The sequence below is a fragment of the Lissotriton helveticus genome, chromosome 5_1 (assembly GCF_964261635.1).
Source record: "Lissotriton helveticus chromosome 5_1, aLisHel1.1, whole genome shotgun sequence".
Lineage (NCBI taxonomy): Eukaryota > Metazoa > Chordata > Amphibia > Caudata > Salamandridae > Lissotriton > Lissotriton helveticus.
Genome location: NC_136065.1, coordinates 564,476,122 through 564,493,570, shown reverse-complemented (window position 1 = coordinate 564,493,570; position 17,449 = coordinate 564,476,122). Strand labels below are relative to the sequence as shown.

General features: G+C 49.8%; 1 protein-coding gene across 5 annotated transcripts in view; it reads right to left on the bottom strand.

The window, feature by feature from the left end:
- SGMS1 (sphingomyelin synthase 1) overlaps positions 1-17,449 on the bottom strand; it is a 922,685-nt gene that overhangs the window by 264,191 nt on the left and 641,045 nt on the right. The window lies entirely within an intron of this gene.

The window sequence follows — 17,449 nt, the reverse complement described above, 5'->3', positions numbered from 1 at the left end:
TAGAGCGCCCACTAGCGTTACCTGGCAACCAAACGAAAATATGTATCAAATGTAATGACCATTTCCATTGAAAATATGCTGTATGTAACTGCAATGCTCGACCACATCATGCATACCCCAGTCTGAAGCAACTCCACTCTACACTACTTTACTCTGACACCGCACAACACTCTGTGCCACTCCACTACATGCCACTCCACTCTATGGCACTCTACTCTACTCCTCTCTACGAAACTATTCAACGCCACTCTACTCTATGCCACTCCATTCTAGTCTACTCCACGCCACTCTGACACTCAACACCACTTCTCTCTAGGCCACTATACGCTATGCCACTTCAATGTAGGCCACTACTCTGCTCTACGCCACTCTACAACCCTCTATGCCACCCTACTTCACGTTGCGCCACTCCACTCTGACACTTTACTCCACTCTAAACGCTCATCTCCACTTTACCCCCACTGTACTGTACACCACTCTACGACATTCTGTGCCCCTCTGTGACACTCTACGCCACTCTATTCTGGTCTAAGCCACTTCACCCTAGGCCACTCTACGACATGACACTCTACTCTATGACCATTTACTCCATTCTACTCTACGCCACTTCATTCCAGGCCACTCGACGACACACCATGAGGCACTATACACCACTCCACAACCCTCTATAACACTCTTTACCACGCCACTCCATTCTGTGCCCATTTCACTCCATTATCACAACGCTCTACTCAAAGCCACTCCAATCTACGACCCTCCACTGTGACCTTCCACTCTATGCCACACTACGCTCCCTATGCCTCTCAAACCTATGTCCCTTGATTCCACAAATGTTTAGCTATCCTGAACATCAGCCACTCTGATGTAGAACATGGCTAAAACAGATTGGCAAAGCCAATAGCTTTTGCAAAGGAGAGACTAATCGGCTTTGCCAAGACTTGTTTTCTGCGCTATCCTGACCAGGTGTAGTCTCCTTCCTAAAATATTGCGAGTCTGCCTAGATGTGACAAATCCAGACAGGTCCACGTGCACGGGATAGGGAAAAATGCTGTCCTTTCTACCTGCAAGGAATTTAGCATATAGCTTTAGCTCTGTGTTTATTAGGGCTATCAGCATAAAAGCAACACACAGTTTTAGGTCCTTCCCTGGTTTGTGTAGGATGGTGATTGTTGCTGTGCCATGCCTCATGGCACCTTGGTGTTGCGTAACATGGTTAAAGGTTTTCTCCACTTTAGGGATCAGGAGGGATTGAAAAGTTCCATAAAAGGAGCTTGTCAGCCCATTTGGCCCTTGCGCCTTATTGCATTTTGAGTTTATTGGTCATTTTAATTTAGGGTGACCAGAATAGACTTTTAAAGCCAAAAACCGGGACATTTCACAAAAATAGGACTACAATTTTACTTCAAGCGAGTGCACAGAATGACAGCGCTCCTCAGCAGAGAATTACATGAGCAGGCAGTTAGAACATATATAAAGTGAAATTTTTAAACCCAGTAGTTACCCTGTTAATTAAATTGCGTTCTTAACACAACTAACTATCCCTGCTTTGTAAAACATAAAAAAGTACCTCATGCCATTTTCCGGTCGACCCTCTTTAAAAACCAGGATATGAGCTAAATTTCCCGAAATCTGACAGGACAGCTGGTGAAAAACCAGGACGGTTCTGGCAAATCCGGGATGCCTGGGTACCTTACATTATTTCCTCTTAAGAAATCTGGGAGTCCAGCTCCTGTTGCTGAGAGAGGGTCAGGAGTGGCAGTGGGGTCCAGTCTCTATACTGCTTCTGCAGGTTCATTGAGCAGTCCTATTTAGACACCAATACTTAAAAAAAGAAAATTAAACAAGCATTAGCATAGCCAATAGATCTCGCTTTTGGAACCTTATAAGTATTTAGTTATGCAGCACAATATCCTTGGTGCAACAACATCAACTGTTCCATGGCTAAACACTTAGAAGGTCCTAAAAGCAAGAACTATTGCAGGCAGCTTGCACGGTCGAGCCAGATCTAAATGATATTAATGTGCAACATTCATGTATGAGGTTAAGAAATGTAACGTTTGATGATTGAGTGCAGACTGAAGATCGAAAATAGTTCTTCATGCTTTGTAATAGCAGGTAGTAAGAGGCATACTCGTCTGGGGTGGTGCAAAAGCCCACAGCACCGTAAAAACATGTGATGGCTAATCATCTGGCTCTAAAATGTTATTGTGCTGCTTTTCAATATGTCTTCTACATCTGAGGATGTGTGACATCACTTTCGCCACCCACTTGACTTTGGTGTTATGATGCCATTGACAGACAAGGAGAAGAGTTGGGAGGTGAGGAGAAGAGTTAAGGTGACACATACACAAGGCACATGCAAGGTTGGGGGTGACGCAGACAAGGCAGAGACACAAAGGAAAGGGATAAGCATAACACAAATGAAATGGAGATATAAGAAGAAAGACTATTGCAGCGCTTAATTTGATCCAGTGGTTGAAGGTGGGAACCACTGGTTCTCATTTTTGGGGCCGATAATTACCTTGGCTCATCAGACTGACTTAGAGCAAGGGAGAGAAAACACATAAGAGGGAAATAAAGAGGAATAGTAAAATGAAAGTGTGAGATAACGGGGGAGTGAATGTCTGTTGGTGGATGAAAGAGGCATGAAATGTAATGCAGACCATGCAGTCTCATTTTTCTGCACCGCAATATTCGAAAGAACAGAGGGTGCTTCTGGAGCCAAGCTGCACCCACCTGAAGAGGCCCAATTAGGCCAAAACGGGTCTTGGGTTGCCTGAGTTTCAGTTCAGGGAGAACCTGGCTTGGCAGCTGGCAGTCCGGACTGGACTTTTTGTATGGCAGCAGGACCAAGGCTCATTTGCATTTGTCTGGGTCTAAACTGAGGTGGCATGGTGGGCTAAATAAAGATGGAATAAGATACAATCCCAATGGTTTACCAGTGACTGAGATTTATTCAAGCATTCTTTTCTCACCCTGTAATTTTAGCTACGAGCTTCTTATCAAATCTTTGGGCCCAGCACTTATTCTTTTATAAATTAGGCACTGGAGAAACATATGGTGCCACAAAGCAAAACATGCAGACACAAAGAGGAAAGAGATTGGCAACAAGGGACAGTAAACGAAGACGTGGGTAGAGTGAGATCAGAACACTGACACAAACAAGGACAAGCAGAGGTATGTGGAAGATAGACTAGTAAGAGAGAGAGGAACCTACAAAATGCATGGGAAATTACAGGCATTTGGAGCAACAGAAAGAGAGGAGGGTTGGTGAGAAGCAGAGAAAGAAAAGGATGCGAGGAGAAGCAGAGAATGCGAAATTATAGGAGTGAATAAGGGAGAAAGAGAAAAGACAAAGAAAAGAAAGAGTTCAAGACGTAAAGAGAGACTGAACAAGCGGCAGGCTGAGAAAAGGAAGGCATTGAGAATAGCAATAGAAAAAGAGCAGGAGAAAAATAATATTTGACAGGGGAAAGAGAAGGAGAAAGAAATGGAGTAAAAGTGAGAGAGGCAAGGAGAGGCAAGGGAAAGTGAGAATGATAGAGGAGAGAGAAGAGATACAGGATAAGAAAGAAAGTGAGAGCCAAAGAAAAAGGAATTTGAAAGTACCAGAACCTAGTATGCCTGATTCTCTCCCAGGAGTACTATACTCAACGAAATGAAAGATGAACAGAAAGCCTGCATCCTCATATCATAACCAGTAAGAGGTAGATGGCAGAAAAGCATGACTGAATTCACTTAAATGAGAAAGTGAGATTTTGTTAAATAAGCAATGGTGCAGGTGTAAATCTCTTCTGTAAATAATGACAAAGTGCGCGCTCCTCATAACCACGAAGTTAATTATGTTCACTATACCGAGCAAATACCTCAGCCTGAACTGATCCCCTGTCAAAACATAAAGAAAACGAATGACACAGGAATATCCACATCAAAAGCCTCCAGAACAGCAATTATTGACTAGAATCGGGAAGGTGCAACTTTCTTGAAATCTGCACAAATTGCAACGAAATACATATTGTAGGCAGCATGATTCGTACCAGGTCAGATATGAAGCGTTCTGCATATCTGCATCAATTGGCTGCAATAGACTCATCAGAAGTTACCAGCAACTGACATAAGTCGCTTTAAAATTAATCAATAAATCGCTCTTGAAAACAAACCAAATTGTGCCAAGCACATTGACTTCTATAGAAATCATCACAACTGCGTAGGTCTCGCCTGTGCAGCGCATGCGCGCTGCATAGGCAAGACCTAAAAAAGCACAAAAGACTTTCAATATATTCCCCTGTGCTCTAGAAATTCTCCCATCTCCTTTCCCGTCTTCCCTCCACTGCTGAGCAAGATGAGGAACAATTTTGTTTTCAGCTATGTAGATGGGTTTCTTAAGATACAACATTGACAGTTTTACCATTCTGATGTAGAATGCTCTCAGCTGACCCTGGATTTTAGTTTCCACAACACTGCTATAGTGGGCGCTTCCTTGTATTCTCTTTCACTATTTCTCAAGTCCCTTTCCAATATATCTGCTTTAATCGAAGTTTAAGAATGCGTTCTATCAAAGAGATGCACTTTTCTCTGAAGACTGCTTTAAATGTATCCCAGAGAAGAGGTTGTGGGTGGGATTAAGGGGCGGGGGGGTTGTTTCGTTATTATTGGCAAGAAGAAACATTCAGTGATCTGCTCTGCTACTCTACTCATGGGGAGTCCATCGTAGGTAAATGGAAACCCCATTAGGAGCATATGAGCATGTACCAAGTAAAATTGGAAAGAAGTTGGGTAGTATCTATGCTTCATCATATTATGGTCCAGACTAGTATGGTGCGTCTCTTGGAGGCATATTCTGTCTAATTTTAAGATTCTAATGGACCTCCATACAGTACCCCTCTTCAGTGTGAGTTGGGTCCCTTTATATTATATAACAGTCGCCATTGTTTATCATGTAAAGAAGGACAGCAATAGTTGTGCTTTTGGGAATGGTTCCGCTGCGTGGGGATGGTGGGGGGCGATGCAGGTGCCCACACCTGGCATCTTTGCTTTTACTGTACTTTATGTCAGTTGTGTGAATTTTCAAACTTTACTAATTTAACCAAATCATCTGATCTCCCCCAAATTACTAAAGAATTTAGTCAAAACAGAGGTTCTTTAATGAGACCATCCTCTGTCAAAATTAACAAAAGGATTAGATACTCCAAATGAATAGTTTAGTATTTCCCACCCTGGTGTTACTACACCAGTGCAATCTCCGATGTCAAGTGACTACCCCGACCTGGTGATCTGTGCAGTTTGTGCACCTGGTGACCACTCTGTCTTCAACCTACTTTGAGAGGTTGCTGGAGTCTCCCATTTCCTAATCTCACCAAGCCCCTGCCTGTCCATAGTGTGCATAATTGTGTTGGTCCTCAGTTTTTGGTTACATCTTTACAACCCATGATGAATTTACTCCCCACCCAGTCATTTCTCTCATACCCTTCAAGTCTTCATTCAGGTCCTTCCAAAGGGCTTGAACTTTGGATTTTATGATCAACATTGTTCATTGTATCCCCTCCAAAACTGTACTACATGCCCTGGTCTCAGGACGGCTGCAGTAGTTTTAGGTTGCTGGGCTTGCAGGAAGGTGAGTAATTATTTTTGTTCTTTGTACATCAGCTATATGGAGGGCAACCAGGCTCAAGAAAATCTCATTCCAGCTGTATCGAGGTCACTCATGGTTCAACATGGCTGCCCAGTATTCGGGCACGGAATTAACTCTGTGGCAGTCAGTTCCCTCATCTGCAGTGGCACCTTGTCTGAGGGGGATCCTATCGGTGGTTGTGGCTAACAAGTTGACCTTTCATTCCTCTGGAGCTACTCAATTGTCTAGCTTGCTCCTCATCCCCGCCGCAAACCAGCGCAGTAGACATTTGATGACCTGTTTGGGAAGTTGGAGTCCATCCCCTGCCCACTAGTGCGCCTGGGCAGCAAAACATTCAGCTATTCTCCCCATGCGAGCTGTGTTTTTCCCAGGGGCCCTTGGGTGACTGAGGTGCTCTGAAGTGCTCCTTTTCTCACTGGGGGGAGGCCGGTCACTGCTTTGAGTTCCCCAAAAATTATGCTGCTAAGGTTGTTATGCGTACTCACCCTAAATTTCTTCCTAAGGTTATTTCCGATTTCCATGTTAACCAGACCATAACTTTGCCTACGTTTTTTTCAGAATCCTTCCTCTCCAGCGGAAAGGTCTCTACATTCCCTGGATGTCAGGAGGGTGTTGAAATTCTATCTGGATAAGACCAAGGATATTCGTAGGTCAGACCAATTGTTTATCATTTATGGGCCAGTCAGAACAGGTCTTGCCACCTCAAAACAGTCCATTTCGAGGTGGATTGTTTCCTGTATACAATTGTGTTATCAAAAGGCTAATAAGACCTTAGGGGGTACACCTAAGGCTCATTCCACCAGGGGCAAAGCTGCCACGACGGCTATGTTACGTAATGTTCCCATTGCAGAAATCGCTGCGAAATCTGTTCGCACAGTAGTGGTGTTATACTTCTTCTCCACCGCCGCTTGGTGTGGGGATGGGCTTGCCATTCTATTCACTAGATTATGACTATACACAGAGATCCCCTACTACAGAAGGAGTAGTTTCTGTCCTGTAACTCCAGTTCTGTAGTTGGGGCATCTCTGTTACAGTCATAAGCGCCCTCCCTCCTCCCTGGTGGAGAAAGATGTTCATGTTCGGAATGCTACAGGTCTGGCGTTGTATGCCTTCAAAAAGAACTGAAAGTAAATGGGACCTGCAGGGCATTCTGGGATACTGAGAAAGTTCTAGAAAGTTTTTTTAAAGGCACGGTATCCCTTTTTGAGCCACATAATGGCAGCCTATGGGGCTTGTCTGTCCTTCCCTTCCTCTCTATCATTCCAGAGGCTTTGTTGGTAAAAGGGGAAGTTTTTTCTTTATGGTGAAAACTTGGCAGGCTGTGCTGCTTGTGGTTTTGGTGGAATGTCTAGTTGAAGTACTGGACAGTGTAGCCTGTGGATATAGGCTGCATTATTTGTCTTTAAATTCTCTCTTAAGTGTCTGTGCAGGACTGCATTTGTAGACAACTTAAGAGAATATTTTTGATTGCTCCGGGGTCCCGCTCATGAGCGGGACTATTCACTAGATTATGACTATAACAGAGATCCCCTACTACAGAAGCAAGAAAACACACCCCTCCAGAACCGATCTAGGGATAGGCAGTGCCAAGTAGTATGTATAAATGTACCCTCCTCCCGCCCACATCGGAGACACTCTGGGGAGGCAATCAAACCCACTCGGAACAGTTGAGCTTGAGTAAAGTATACCCTATGCAAATATTTAAACTGGATGAGGTGAAGGCGCATTGCTATGGCCGCTTCCCTAGGTGCAGCAAAGGCCTCCCTCCAGGCCTCCTCCTCCAGTTCGCCCACATCCAACTTCCACTCCCCTCGCAACTTCTGCAGGGACGTGGAACAGTGTATGATCAGGGATTGATAGATCCAGGAGCTTTTCTTCGTCTCCAAATCTCCCATAAACAATTTGCCTCCAGCGGGCTGAAGTCAGGGAGGTTTTCCAGACACTCAAGACTAGGGGACAAGGCATGGCAAAACTGGAGATACTTATAGAACTGTGTCTGGGGCATAGAGACGTCTTTCTGTAAATCCTGAAAGGACTTCAGTGTTGTTCCTCTCATAACGTCTCCCAGAGTCGAGATGCCAATCTCGTCCAATCCCCTGAAGCCCTGCAGGGCCGCCAGCTCCGGCAAGCACCCATTATTCCAAAGAGGGGTCTCCCTGGTCAACGTCTTCCACCACCCCATACGGCGAAGCGTCTGCCGCCACACCAGGAATACCACCCGTGTCGCGGACGGCATCTTGCCCAGGAGCGGCTCTGAATACAGAATGGTGTGTAAGGTATGAGGCCCCATGAGCAGTCGTTCCAGTGTGTACGACGGATCCCTCCTATACCCATACCACCACTCGTTAAGGACCAGTAAGTGCGAGGCCTGATAATAAGAAAGGATATCTGAGGTTGCGAGTCCTCCACAATAAGGGGACAGAAAGCGCATGTGCAGTGCCACGCGTACCTTGCCTTCCACCCACAGGAACTGCCCCAGTACAGAATTCACAAGCCGGAACCATCTGGGCTGGATCGGGTACGCGTGATTCTGCAGCTGGTAGAGCAGCCGAGGAAGTTCCACCATCTTGAATATTGCCGACCTGCCGTATATCATTAGGGGCATATGGGACCAGGTCTTAAGGTCCGTGCGGACACGTTCCCACACTGGGACCAGATTTCCCTCCCAGGAGACGGCTGGTACATCCGACAGGAACACTCCCAGATACTTCATCCCCCCCGGCCGCCAACTGTAGTGTGTTTGCCCATACGTCCAGCCTCGTCCGCTCCCCCAGAACCCACAGCGTATATTTGCGGGGTTTCATATACAGGCCCGACGTCTCCCCAAAGATCTGCATAATCTCTAGAAGCAGCGGCCCCGTCTTATCCAAGGCTGTGAGGAAAAACAGGACGTTGTCCGCATACAGTGCAATCCTATCAAACTTCCGATGTGCACTCAAAACCCCTGACCTGTGCATCCATGCGCACTCATGCCGCCAGTGGCACCATGGCTAGCGCGAATAGATACGGGGACAGGAGGCATCCCTGCCGTGTGCCCCTCTGAATCATAAACCCAGCTTGATCAGGGTGTACCGGTGACGAGATGTGGGGCAAAAGGTGATGAGCCAATGCCTTTGCCAAGACCTTAGCCTCCACATTAAGAAGGGAGATGGGGAGGTACGAGGCCTGTTACGGTGGCCGGCCGGGCTTAAGGAAGACCACTACCTCCGCATGCCTCCAGTCGGGAGGGAGTATGCCCTTTTCCCGGGCTTCCTCCACCACCGCCTGGTAATAAGGTGCCAACTGTGTATTATAGTGTCTGAAAAATTCCCTTGGGAACCCATTAGACCCAGGGGCCTTCCCAGTATTCAGCTCTCCCAGGGCTGTGCCCAATTCCTCATCAGTTAAAGGGAGGTCCAGTAAGTCGCGCACGTCATCCGACACCGCTTTGGGCGGCAGGTCAGCCAAGAACTTATCTACTGTGGTCGCTGGCAAGCACTCATGGGGGGCATAGAGCTCTGCATAGTAGGTAGCGAAGCTCCCAGCTATAGTGAGCGGATCTGTGACGGGCCTCCCCTTCTCATTCAGAAGACTGGGGAGGGACTGGGCGTGGAAGGTGCCCTGACAGAGCCTATGGAGCATCTTTCCAGACTTGTCCCCCCCCCATTGGTATACCCTGCTACGTTTCGCCAACCATACTTCCCGGGCCTCTACCAGTAGGAGAGATGCACAGGACGGTTGGGCCTGGAGCAATCGTCGTATATGAAGCCCCCCCCCTTCCCTCTATCGGCGTTTGCGTGCCTCTATGGTGGCCTCCGCCCGGGTAAACTCCTCCCTACCTACGTTTAACACGAGCCGCCGCACACCATGATATATCCACGCCTCGTAGAGTAGGCTTCAGAGCCTCCCACAGTATCCCCACACTAGACACCGACCCCTCATTCGAAGCGAAGTAATGAGCAATGGCCTCCCGTATATGTGTATCATACTCATCATTCTGGTGAGGTTCTGTAATTCTCGAGTCTGACTCCATTTTGTTCTGTGCCACCATTTTGTGTTGCCCTCACGTAGGCCTGTAAAGGTAGCCTGGCGAACAAAGTGGCCTGGCCTTCTTAGGTTATGTATACATTAACTAGGTTTCTTTTTGACTCTGAAATGAACTGTAAGAAACTGACCTCTTCACCTGAAACTGACCTCGCAAAGCCAATTTTCCTGATCGATCTTTGTCTGAGATTGCCAATCAATGTTCAGGACATCGTTAACTTTTTAGTTTCCTTGCACATGCCTTATCTTGTTCAGCATCTGTTACTGTTTCTTTTTTTATGCTTCTTCATTACATGGGTTATGCTTTCAATTATAGGTTTGTCCGGCTTGTGGAGATTGAATTTGGGACATTCCTAATAATTAACTTTTGGGTTGGGATACTGTAAATTGAGTTTTTGCTATGTGATACTTTGTTTGAAAATGTATCTTATTGGCTAGAATTTTGTGCAGTGGGTGTACACTTATGTGAGAAGTTGGCCTGATGTGCAGTGCTCACTATTCTAGTGATCACTATATATCAGTCCAAACAACCCTTATTGATGATTGGTTGTAAGTCAACCTTATAGACCAGCTATCCTAGTAGCATGGATACGAGCAGTCTAAGGCTAAGACTCTAGAGGGCGTGTTAAGCCAGCTGTTTTACCATCACATTACCCCTTGAACACCCAGTGAAAGGACACCACACAAGTTGTTATGAAAATAAACAGTGTATTTATTTATAACAAGACTACCCTGGCTCTTTATGAGACAGGGAGCTAAGCACACAACCAAACTCTTACGAAAATACTTTAAGTTAGCACGTTATACACAAATGCCCGAGGGGCACGAAAAACCATATACTTTAAAAGTGGAATGCGAATTACTAGCAGGTAAGTAACAGTTCTAATAGGCTTTGGAATCGCTAGGACTGGACTAGGGAATCGTTAGATTACTACTAGGAGGCCCAGGGGACTCGGGTGCAGAGTGTGCACTCTCACGCGGGATGCGGGACAAAGTCTATGGAGGCTAGTAAATGCAAAGTTAGTGTTCACGGGCGAACCCGACCTGGTGGGAAGAAAACGACAGTGGATCCTGACCCTAGGATAGTGAGGCTATGCTGGGACACCGAAGTGCCGAAGTTACCTAGCCCAGGGGCTGCAGCTGCATAGGTCTGAAAAGACGTCGGGGATCTCGTTGCCGGACCAGGAGCCTGGAAGGAAGGAGTTGCTGGCAGGCGACCAGTGAAGAAAAGTTCGATGGATCCAAGCCTGGATCAAGGAAGAAGAAAACCTGAAAGCAGAGGGGACCAAGTTCTTGAATCACTAGCCAGTGATTAAGTGGGCACCAGGATGGCACCGGGCGAAGTCACCGCAGTCAGGTGAGTGGGCGCTGCTGGGCTCTGCAGTCTCTCGGACCAGGAGGCGTTGTCGGCGACCAGGATGGAGGTGCGAGCTGTCCCACGATGGATGAAGTCGTTGGCGTCGAAGTTACCCAGGATTGGGCAACAAGCCTTGGCTAATTCAAGCCCACGCGGTGGACTCAAAATGGCGTCTTGAGTGGACCAGGAGGGTCCGGGGTGCTCCTCTTCTGGAAGGGAGCAAGGGCCAGTCTGGAGCAACCAGACCAGCAGCAGAAGTGTCGTCGGGCGTCGTCAGGAAGGCCACAAGCCAGCGGGCTAGTAGCCAAACAACGCGGTGAGCAGTAGAAAGCAGAAGGGCCCCACGCAGATCGTGGAGATGCTGGGGGGCTGCTCTTCGGTGCTGGAGCTGCTCAGGGTGGGGGCTTCTCGGACCCCAAAGCACTCACCAGGAATTCACTCGGCGGGCTTGCTGGAAAGAAGTCGTGCAGTCTTGTAGATGGCCGGTCCCTTAAGGTCTCGTCACACCCACGGTTCTCAGCTGGGCTGTAGAGGTGGGTAGAGGTCAGAGGTGCCAGGGAAGCCGGTTCTCGTCGAGCTGGGCAGTCGGATTCCGGAGGAAGGACTTGCAGCAGACCGCAGTGTTCTTAGATGGTGCCTGCGGATGCAGGGTGACTACTCCTTAGTCACAAGGGAGAAATCTTAGGAAGAAGTCTTGAGTTCCTTTCGCAGAAAGTAGTTTCAGGATTCAAAGATGATCTGATTTGGAAGGGGGCCAGTTCCTACCTTTATCCTGTAAAAAGGGGCTGGCACGCGACTAAGTCCTGCCCTATGGGTGGGACTAGGAAGGGGGTGGTTACACCCACTTCCTTGGCGGGCTTTTCCCCAGCACAGGGTCTGGAGTGACCCTGGAACTGGTTCCAGCCAGCCTATGCACAGTGAGCACCGGGGTGCCACGTGCAGTCACCTTCCTCTAAAGCCCTGCCTACCTACAATACACAAAACCCTGTCTGGGTCGGTGCTGGCACCGCCCCTGGCAGGAAACCCTTTGTCCTTATCTCCTGCTCTGGGAGGACTCCCAGCAGCAGGAGGGCAGACTTGTGTCTCGGTGGCAGCATCCATTTTGTGGATGCTAAGGCTCTGTCTGACTTTTAACCGGGTTATAGGTTACATGCATGTCGTGTCCCTCTAGAAGGGTGGAATGCTAACCCCGTCGCCAGAATTGGCGAGGGGTTAGTATTCCAATTCGTATGACACCTTACTCGACATGTTTTGATAAAGCGATACCAGAGTTGGCATATAACCGCGAGGATTATAATGCACTTGAGTATATGGTATGCGATATCATGGAAACGGCTAAGGGATGGGTCCCGAAAGCCGCAGACAGGCTCAGCTCATGCCAGAGCACCATCTCACACGATTCCAAGCACTCTGCCTTCAGGATTGTTAAGGCCTGCCATAGGAGTGACTGATAGGAGATCTGTGTGTCCATTTTTAGGGTTAGATATAGGTATACTATATCTAAAGCAAAGGGTGATTACACCACCTTGCCCCAGCTGTCAAGCAGCCAGTTGTGTCAGATTTGGATGGCCAGCCAGGGGTGGCATAATACATGCTGCAGCCCCTGGTAGGCCCTGGGTACACCTATGCCCTGGGTACCTAAGGTACACTGTACAGGGACTGATAAGGTGACTCAGTATCCAATTTAGATATGTACCTAAGGTACATGGAATCCATTTTACAGAGAGAGCAGTAGGCCTGGGGCCCTGAATAGCAGGGTCCCAGGTCAACTAAGTCAGAAAACCAGCAAAACACCAGGCAAAAAGTTGGGGGCAACCATAGTCAGGGATCAACCTTCCTACAACTTATAATGTGAATATTGGGTATAAAAGGAGACGTCTCGCCTTAGTAAAATGAGCAGTCTCCTGAGAATTTACACCGTGATGTATTTCTAGGGTCATTGTTACTAGCTGCAGCTAATAAACTTGGTCTCTGACGCCATCCAGAAGTATTCCGTGTCTTTGAATACCAAGACAAGTGAACTTCAAGATCTTAGGCGTGCCCCTGACGCCGCTGGGTTAAACCCCGGTTCTTCACTGGAGGTTCCACACAGAGAGGTGCCACCTAAAGGGCTGTCGCCCCCGGCCCATATATACCTCAAGGAACACTGGGGAATGATCAGAGAGACCCCGGGGTAGAATCTCAGCAAGCGCCACCCTACCGCTCAGTTCCCGGTGAATAAAAATATAGTCGAGCCTGGAAAAAGTCTTGTGGACCGCCGAGAGGTAGGTGTATTCCTGCCCATCGCCATGAGCCCATCTCTACACATCCAGCCAGTCGAGGCTGGTCGCTAGTGTATTCAATTTCGTGGGTTGCCCCCGCCCAAGTCCACCCCCACCCCCACCCCCACTCCTATCCCTGGCCAAATCCATAACATCGTTCCAGTCCCCGCCCACCACAGAAAGCATATCCGGCATCTCTGCCCACAAGGCCAGCAACTTCTCCACGAAAGACCACTGCAAAGGGGGGGGGGAGCATAAACACAGCCCAGGATTAAGGGGAACTCTCTAAATTGGCCCTTAAGAAACAAATATCTTCCCTGAGGGTCAGCCCACTGCTGTGCATGAATGTACGGAACCCTGCAATGGACCAAAATCGCCACCCCCTTGTGAACCCTGCATGAAAAACCTGTTGATAGCCATATCGCTGTAGGCAGAGTGTCTTTGTGCCCATAAGGTGTGTCTCCTGCAGCAGACGAACATCAGCCCTCGCCCTCTTAGCCGGATGTAAAATAGCTCCCCGTTTAATCTTGTCCAGGGCTCCTCGCACATTCCAACATATAATGCGAAGGGTACCCGGGGTCTACACGTAGCACGTTAGCCATGAGGAAGGGAACCTACCCATACCTTCGAAAGAGGACTACGGCCCCGTGAGTGTACCGAGTGATGAAAACTACGCGGAAACCTTGAAACCACCCCGTTAGAGCAACCCCCCCCACAAACCCCCCACCCCATACCTCACAACCGTTGAAGTATCTGTTGCGGTGAGGCGAGTACCTGAGCCCCAACGTGGGCCACAGCACTGCCCCATTCAATGGATCCCCAACTTACAGCCCATCCTACTCGGGCAAGACCCCTGCCAGCCCAAGACTAGCAGGACACAAGCCCACTCAAGTATTCCCCCTCCAGATAGATATCAAAGCACTCGGTGTGCCAAAGGAACCACCACTGCAACAACCCAACCCCCAGTGTCAAGGATCCAAAGTTTGGCGTACAGTCTCAGGGCCCCCCTTAGCGGAAGCCCCACAAGATAGAGAGCGTCTCCGGGAGAGTGATCGCCTGTTGCCTCTCTGCTGCTGTCCTATGGGGCCCTTCCGGGCAGCCTCGCTGGAGGAATCCGACTCCCTGCCGGGTGGCGTGTGGGCCCTCCCCCGCACTGTCTCATCCGTCCATTGTAAGACCTCCTCCGGGGTGTCAAAGAAATGAGCACGGGATCGATAGACTACCCTCAGTCGAGCAGGATATAAGAGGGCATATGGAAGTTTAAGATCCCGCAAGCGAGCCTTCGCGACCATGAATGACTTGATGTTGTTGCTGCACTTGTCTCGTGTAGTCCGGAAAGATTAAGATGCGCACACTATTATAGAGCAGAGGTTCCTTGACTCGGGTCTGTTTGAGTATGGAATCCTTGTCTAAGTAGTTCAGGAGTTTCGCTATCACTGGCCGTGGGTGAGCCCCCGGCGGTGGTTTCTGCATGAGCGCCCGGTGGGCCCGCTCTACAACGAAGCATTTAGACATAGTGTCCGGCGGCAGCCAGCTCTCCAACCACAGTGTGAGAAAGTGTTCCATGTTTCCAGCCTCGCAGCCCTCTGGAAATCTCATGAATCTCAGGTTGATCGTCAGGTGCTCCCCTCTGCATCTTCCACGCGCAGCGCCAGACCCTTCTGAGCCGCCTCCATGTTTGCCATTTTCTGTTTGAGTATGGTGACCTCATCCTCCACCCCAGAGACACGGGTCTCCACCTCCGTAATGTGAGAGACCACGTTTCGTAGGTCTTGCCGCAGCAGCATAACATCTGACCCTACTGCCCCAATCTTAGCATCCAGCATGTCCCTGGACTGGGTAATGGCCGCCATGAGGGCTGCGTTATCTGGGATAGCCTCTGGCTGACCCCCGGCCGCACCAGCCGTCGCTCCCAGGCCTGTGAATTTGTTGATCGGCCCATGTTTGGTGGACCCGCTCCCTTTGTCTCTCGTCATAGCTGCTCTTGGGGTCTCCCCGCAGACCCAGATGAATCAGAGAGAAGCGCCGGCTTGTCATCGTAGTTTGGCGGGTCACCTCCTAGGATCCGGTCCCTCCAGGCGCCCCTCACCGTGTATAATCGCCACTGGGGATGAGGTCAGGCCCAGGCGTTCAGTCAGCCGGATATCACCACTAGGCTCTGAGAGTTCTGAATGCTGTGGCGGCCCCCTCACACAGGTGCCTCTGAGCCGGAGAATAAGACCTTCAACCGCAGCCCCCCCCGCCCGACAGAGCCGCAGACTCCTCGCCGCCACCCGCCGTCTGATTCCACGGGAGGGATGTGGGCCCCAAGCTGTGACGGTCTTCCACTTCAAGCAGCTCCCCTCCTGCCCGCAACACTCCCTCTCGCCTCACCTCCGCTGCCCGACCCGGCCGCCGCGCCGTCCTCCACGATTCCTCACATGCTGCTCCACAGAATCAGGATGGGGCAGCCAACACCGGGGCCACCTCCGTCAGCCCACGGTGCCACCCCGGCTCCAGAGCGAGACCGCACATAGGCAGGCAGATGATCAATGTCTAGCAGTCCCCTGCTCTGGTCGCCCACATGGCACCAGATGTGGGCCCAATCTGCGGCAGTCCGTCTGGCACCCCCCTCGGGCAGCACACCTTCTCTCCTTACCGAACCGGCCGCCGCACCGTCCTCCACAGTGCCTCGCAAGCAGCTCCTCAGGGTCGAGGTGGGGCAGCCAATCCCGGGTCCGCCACAGCCAGCCCACGAAATACCTTCGGTCTCCCAGGCAGGACCGTGCACACGCGGGCAGATGTTCAAAGTCTCGCAGACCCCCACTGTGGGTGCCCACGTAACAGGAAGGGGGTCTGTTGCCAACTGCGGATCTCGTTCCCACGTGGCCCCACCATTCACCAGGCCACACCCCAGCTTCGTCCGACAATGAGGGAAGCGGAAAGGGGGGGGGGTGAGGGGAAGAGGAAGGGGAGAAGCACTCCTGCAGCTACCCCAGCCTCCGTGTGTCCAACCGCCAGGCAGTCCGCCCCCCGCCGCCGCTGCTCAGTCCTCCAGGCCAGTGCCGCCCGCTCCGGTTGCCGGGCGGTCCCCGGGCACAACGCCGCCCGGCGCCCCACGGGGCCTCCGGACCACAGGACCACCAATGGGCGTCTTTCAAGCGCCGGCTCTTGCCGTCGATCGTCCCACTAGTCACCAGTCCTCACTTGCAAGCGGGGCTCAGGAGGGTGCGCGGTCCGCGGTTTCTTTAGGGGAATCACACTCCACTCCCCGGCTCCTCCTCAGCTGCCAGGCCCTGCTTTCCACGCAATGCGGTCTCTCCCACGGAAGCGCAAGTGAGCGCTCCTTAGTTCCACCAGCCATCGACAGGGGTGATTAGACGACTCAGCAGCTTCCTTAGAATTATTCAGGAGGTAGAGGGAACAAAGATAAATGAAGGATTATAGATGGGCTAGACTAAGCTCGCCTAATGCACGTCCGCCATACTGGCCCGCAAGGCCACGACCCCGAAGAGCCTTTTTTTTTTAAGCTTTATCTGAACCCGACATTCTCGATTGTAAGGCGGAGGTCCAGGGGTAACAGGATCCAGTGGGCCACTGCCAGATGGGTAAATGAGCAAACTTCAGATGTTTTTTTTTTTTTGGACACACTTAGTTTTAGCTAAGGCTAGGTTTAGTGATTAAGTTTGTTGATTTGTAGAATTCCACCCTAGATCCAAGGATCATCACTCCGGATTTGTGGAGTTAGAAGCTTGAATTCTGCTCTCTTTCAGATAGGCAGCCAGTGGAGGGTTTTTAGGCATGCCGAAGTAGAATGGTATCCATCTTTATTTCAGATGTATTTCTCGGCAGCATGTTGTATCACCTGCTAACGTGTAAAAAGATAGTTGGCCATACCCACATATAAAGCATTTCTGTAGTAGCCTAATAGTTATTAGGACTTGGACTAAGGTTCTGAGCCAATCAAATTGAATCCAACGAAAAAGTTTCCTTAGGAGCTTTAGGAGGCCAAAGCTTTTGCCACAAGTGACAAAGACTTGCTCCTGCATGGATAAAGAATACTCAATGAGAACTCCTAGGGTTTTCACCACTTTTTTTGGCTCTGTTGCAGAGCTCTGCAAAGCTGGCCACCAAGATGAATCCCAAATCTGATGGGCACCATCGAATCGCAGAACCTCCATTTTATCGGCGTTTAGT